Source organism: Zonotrichia albicollis, chromosome 4 (assembly GCF_047830755.1).
Source record: "Zonotrichia albicollis isolate bZonAlb1 chromosome 4, bZonAlb1.hap1, whole genome shotgun sequence".
Taxonomy (NCBI): Eukaryota; Metazoa; Chordata; class Aves; order Passeriformes; family Passerellidae; genus Zonotrichia; species Zonotrichia albicollis.
The window spans coordinates 13994152-14000378 of NC_133822.1; the positions used below are offsets into that span (position 1 = coordinate 13994152).

At 44.4% G+C, this 6227-nt stretch overlaps 1 protein-coding gene across 3 annotated transcripts in view; it reads left to right on the forward strand.

Moving 5' to 3' along the window:
* The window catches only part of LOC102066709 (LHFPL tetraspan subfamily member 3 protein), a 236427-nt gene that overhangs the window by 97240 nt on the left and 132960 nt on the right, over positions 1-6227 (forward strand). The window lies entirely within an intron of this gene.

The window sequence follows — 6227 nt, forward strand, 5'->3', positions numbered from 1 at the left end:
TGAAGTTTAAGCCATGCTAGAGAAGAGGTGGCAGGCTGAGAGAGGTGAAGGAAGGGAACACAAGGAGAAGAGAGAATGAGCAGGAGTTAATCTGGATCATCCCACAAAATTTGAAGCTGCCAGTCTTTCTATTGGAACTCAAAGACAGAAGCTTTTCCACAAATTTTCTTTACCCTGAGGCTCTTCATCTTTTTGATTTTCTGTATTCTGCATTCATGACTTTTCCACCTTTTTAGAAATGATCAAATATCCTTTGAGGGCAGGGTTTTAACTGTCCTTTCCTATGCAGTTCATAGTTCTTTTGATAACAAAAAAGTGGAACAATCTTGAAAGGAAATTCTTAAATATTAATTCAATGTGTCCCCACTTAAACTGCGTCTGGGTAAGCTCAGGCTGCACTCAGGTCTCACAGAAATGCCAGAGGAGCAATCTGTGTCCCAGCAAGTGTGGAGCTGAGCACTCATGTGACCCGAGACAATTGCCTCTGAGCACCTTGTCCTTCTGGTGGCTGTCATCAAAAACCACTGTCACTGAGGGTGTCACAATTCCTGGTACGTGGTTTGAGGTGCTGTACAGTGATGTTGCTGTCTGAGAAGGGTTACTCGGTACTGTCTGAAAACAAGCCTCCATTGCAACTTGACTATACCAAGTATTTTCAAAATTGAAGTCAACTTTTGAAAATCTTGAGCATCTTGATCATTTATTTCCCACATACAACTTTCATCATGTGTATGTGACTTAAATACATCTGTTTGTTCTGCTCCTCTGAGAGACATTGTCAGTTGCTATCTTTTCCATACTATTAAATCAGCTCAGACATCATATTATAAATGCTTCCAAAAACTGAGGCAGTGTTGCTTTTATGGTTAATTGCATATTGAACTTTCAGTGTGCTGTTTTCACATTTCAAGCTTCACTGCATGTCAGCCTTCAGATCCTTATTTTGCATGTAAGAAGGGACTATTGAGTGTGCCTGCTGGGTCCCCTGTGGAGAACCTCTTTATATAGCACTGTATGATTATGTAATTGGGCTGTAAGGGTGCAAACCATGTTCCTGCATAACTATTGCACTCTTCAGATCAGCAGTGCTCCACTTGCACCAGCCAGAAAGTTGTGCTGAAAGTGGGTATTTTCAGGGGCCCAGGTTGATCATGGGTGTGTCTCCATTGCAATCATAGAATCTTTAGGTTAGAGAAGACCTTTAAGATCATTGTGTCAACCCAGCACTGCCAAGTCTGCCCCTAAACCATGTCCCTAAGCCCCTCATCTAGATGTTCTTTAAATATCTCTAGGGATAGTGACTCCACCGCTTCCACGGAGAGCCTCTTCCAATGCTTGACAGCCCTTTCAGTGAGGAAATGTTTTTCTAATATTCAGTTTAAACTTCCCCTGTGCAGCCTGAGACCAGTTCCTCTGGTCCTGTCACTTTTTACCTGGGAAAAGACTGACCCCCACCTATCCACAACCTCCTTTCAGGCAGTTGTGGAGAGTGATAAGGTCTCCCCGAGCCTCCTTTTCTCCAGACTGAACAACTCCAGCTCCCCCAGCTGCTCCTCACAGGATTTGTGCTCCAGACCCTTCCCCAGCTCCGTTGCCCTTCTCAGGACACACTGCAGCACAAGAATGTTCATGTTGTGGTGAGGGGCCCAAATCTGAGCACAGGATTTGAGGTGTGGCCTCACCAGTGCTCAGTATGTGTCTAAAGGGGGAGTGCCAAGACAGGGCCAGGCTCTTTTTGGTGGTGCCAACCAATAGGACAAGAGTCACTGCAGAGAAACTGATGCCCAGGAAGTTCCATCTGGATATGAGGAAGAACTTTACTGTGCAGAGGACCAAGCACTAGAGCAGAGAGGGTGTGGAGTCTCCCTTGCTGGAGATACGCAAGAACAATCTGGATACAGTCCTATGCTCTAGGACATCCCTGCTTCATCCCACTGTGGCTCCTTCCAGCCTGATAATTCTGTGACTCTCAGCAGAGTAGGACAATCAGTGCTCTGGTCCTGCTGGCCACATTATTGCTGATACAAGCCAGGATGCCATTGGCCTTCTTGGCCCTGGGCACACACTGGATCGTGTTTAGCCACTGTTGACCAGCACTCCCAGGTCCTTTTCCACCAGGCAGCTTTGCAGCCACTCTGCCCCCAGGCAGTAAGAAATCCTGAAGCCATATCAGCTGTGGCAATGTGCCATCAGTGCAGCTCTGGTTCACCTCTGGAAGCTGCTTTAGTGCCCATGTTGTTCTGTAGGGACCACTCTTTTCCTGTTGCTGCTTTTGTCCTCCAAGAGTACTCCCAAGAGAAAGCTCAGGAGCTTCTTCCAAGCCTTCCACAAACCTCACAGTATGGCTGTGCCTCACCTGGGGCTGCTTTTCCTGCTTTATGGAGCAACTGAAGGACAAATTGAGCACATCACACTCTGGCTTTGTGCTTCAGTAGTCCCAAGTAGTGACATAAGGACATCCATAACTGCAAAATCAGAGACTGAATATGGTTCAGCTTCATTCAGCAGAGCTGACCTTGCAGTAACACCTGACGTATTGTCCCACAGAGAGTTTTAATCAAAGCACTTAACAATGCTGCAACTCTTGTTTTTCTGCTGCATTACAAAAAAAATTTAGCATTTTCTTTGCTTTCCTGCAAATATTTTTGTTTGCATGTTTGTCATTTGAGAATTGCAGATAATTGGTTTGGCTCTGTTTGATCTCACAATCTGGCAAATAAAAAAAAATTTAAAAAGTAAAATTCCCATGGTGTAAGCATTTCTTTATGAACTGCTGAGAAGCAAAAATTATTATAAAATGTTACAGTTAATCCCTTAGTGATCTTGACATTTGCAAAAGGAACTAAGTGCTCAAATACTCGTTAAAGTCCTGTGATTAGGGAGCATATTCAGCATAGGTAGAAGTTGTTCTAAAAATACATGTTGCTGCTTTGTGTGACACATAGTTACATGGACAGAGGTTAACTCTCTCTTCTGTACTGATTTCGCCTGAAAGATCCAGTAAGATTTTCCAAATAAAAATTTGTTATTTCCACTATCAAGTCTAAGGCCCTCCTTTGCAGGACTACCTGTAAGACACATCAAGATTTTCCTTTAAAAGCATTTTCCAGTAGGCTTTTACCTAAGCTGAGACTGTGGTGAAAACTGGCTGTGGACAACAAAGAGTCTTCTTTAAAAAAACTGAGCATGGAAATAGTTTTAGCCAAAATTGAAAATTAAATCGATATTTGTGATGCTTAATCCCAAGATATGCTTCAAACCAGTTAGAAACACCTCCTTCCCTGTTCTCCACTCACATCACCTCCTTCCCAGCACTGTTTTGAGGTGGATAAGCCAGGGAGGAGCCTGTGCTGCAGAGCAATGCAGGTTGGTTTGGTGTTCTGGTCCTGTGATAACACAAGGTGTGAGATGACCAAATACAACCATCTCCAAATATGTCATTAGCAACAAAGAATTGATCTATGAGAAATTAGGTCTTGGCAAATGGTGCCTGTTCCAGATTGCAAAGCAAGCTGTAATCTATTACCATCTCAATGGCAGTTGTCTTTTGTCAAGTGGGCAGTTTTTTTTATCTCTCTCTCTAAGTGAACATAATCACTCCTCCCTTGGGAGGGGATATCTGCTGATAACGAACTATTGAATGTCACTCCACGACTGATAAGAACTATAGCTCCCATTGTATGATGCTCCACCCAGAGGGAGGAGCCAAGCATTCCTACCTGGATATAATCTGGAGATTCTGGAACACCAGTACAGCTTCTCCACTAGATTTCCCAGAGGAACAGCAGCTGCATCTTCTTCCACTGGATCTTTGGAGGAAGAATAAACCCTTTTCTACAGGACCCCCTTGCTCCAACAGAACCACACCTGACCCTTCAGGAGGGCTGCAGCCACATTTCCGATGGGACTTCCACCAGCACTCTGACCCACAGGGTGTCAGGTTGGGTTCTGACTCTGTCAGTGTTGTTCTAGTGTACTGCATTGTTTATTTTATCTTTTTATTTTTCTTCTCTATTAAAGAACTGTTATTTCCTGCTCCTATATTTTTGCCTGAGAGCCCCTTAATTTAAAATTTATAGAAATTCAGAGGGTGGGGAGGGTTTACATTCTCCATTTCAGGGGAGGCTCCTGCCTTCCTTAGCAGACTCCTGTCTTTCCAAACTGAGACAGTGCCCATCTTCTCTATCTGCTGCTGCCTGGGTGGTGCTTTTCCCAGGGCAAAGCACTTTATGGTGGCAGGGGTGTAACTTGCACAGAGAAGTGGCAGCAGCTGCTGTGCAGCCAATTGGCTTCATGTGCTTCATAACTGTGTTGGAGAACCAAAGATCAGATTTAACAGCTTTAAAGCAGGTTTCAGAGTTCAGTGCTCTTTATTAAACCTCCTCACTGCTTGTGATAGGAATACATTAAAGACAGCCTTACGCTTCTGTTGAGGAGGTTCTCTAGCTGCCCCACAAATCCTCCTCAACAGCCCTTTGTTCTGAGCATGGAAAAGAAGAAAACTTTCAGCAATTTGCCTCTGCCTTAGAAAAAAGGTCCTGCCTTCTGAGATTGCTTTGTGGATTTAACTGCTGACTTTGTGTCAGTGTTTTAGAAAATGCAAAGGTAATGCTTTTGGCCAGGTGTTTCTCACTCATGCCCTTTCTGTCCCTCACTGGGGAGTTTCTGTGCATCCCAGGCATGTTACAGGGTGGCAGTCCTGGCACACCAGGCAGGTCTGTGCAGGCAATAGGCCCCAGGGTTCATAAATCCCAGCCAGTACTTGGCTAATTCCTCCCTTCAACTGCAACTGTAAAAGGACAGTGAACATCTGTCCTGAGAAAATCCATCCAACTGCAGCCCTAACAGATTTTAATGGTTAGCTCAGAGTTCTGTAGCTTGGTAGAAAGCCACTGCCTCAGCAGAACATCACAGGGCTATCAAAGTTCAGGTGTGCTGGTAGGGCCCTGGAGGGGATTTCGTCTGTTCAGACACAGAGTGGGCACGTTTGGATTTATTAGTTTCTTCGTTTCATTTCTGACTTGTGCATGGCCATGACAGCATGTACACTTTGTATAACATGATGCAAGCTCTTTTAACACTTAAACACTTTTACAGTGTGTGTCAGTCTTGCCCAGGGCTGAACCTGTAATGAAAGCAAAACCCATAAGCTTTCTTCTACCTTCCCATTTCTCATTTTCAGCAGGTGTTTGATCCCAGCCCTGCCCTTCCCCAGTGCCATCTGCAGTCCCTGTGCAGCTGCTTCTGCTGCCTTTCATTTGCTGAACCTAGAAAGTCCATTTTCTTAGTACATGATACATATGCCTTTTGGGATTAGTCAGAATCAGAGATTCATGGAATAGTTTGGATTGGAAAAGACCTTTAAAGGCCATCTAGTCCAACAGTTCTGCAGTGAGCAGGGACATCTTCAGCTAGATCAGGTTGCTCAGAGATCTATTCAGCCTGACCTTGGGTGTTTCCTGGGAAGGGGCATCACCACCTTTCTGGAAAACCTGTACCAGTGCTTTGCCACCCTAATAGTAAAAAAATTCTTGCTCATGCTCATCTGCTGTCTTTTACTTTAAAACTATTACCACTTGTCCTATAGCAACAGTCCTTATTGAAAAGTCTGTCTCCATCTTTTATATAAGCCTCCTTCAAGGAGGGGTCTTTTCCAGCCTAATTCTGTGATTCAATGTCTAGCTCTGCTGTTTAATATAAAGCTTTGAGAAATGGTAAATAAAATAATTTATCTATGGAAAAGAATACAGAAAATACTCATACACAACATTAACTGAACCTTAGCTTTGAAGGGAAAACTTAGGTGGTTTGTAACTGGTGGCTAATGAACAAATTGTCCAAGCCTGCTGAAATGATCTGTGAGTAGGAGGGATAATTAATTTATATGAGTTCAAAAATTCCTCCTGAGATGTCAGCTGGCATGCTGTGCTGCAGCATGAGATGTTCAAACTGTACAGTTTCAAGAACAATCCTAGAAAGTCACCAAGGGTCCAAAGGATGAGGTAGCTGCTCGCTGGGCATTGCTGTTCTTCACATCATGTCCCATTTCTGCTCTGGCAAGATCGCGGTTCTGTGGTCAAGGTGTGGCTGGGCTGCCCCTGCTGCAGAACCTGGCAGGCCAGGCTTGGACACCTGAGCACAGGAATGCCTGATGGTGGCCAGGAGCATGAGGGATTCTGAATTGATCCAAGCTCTGGTGATGTGCTGGATCTTTCCCTGCTGCTGTT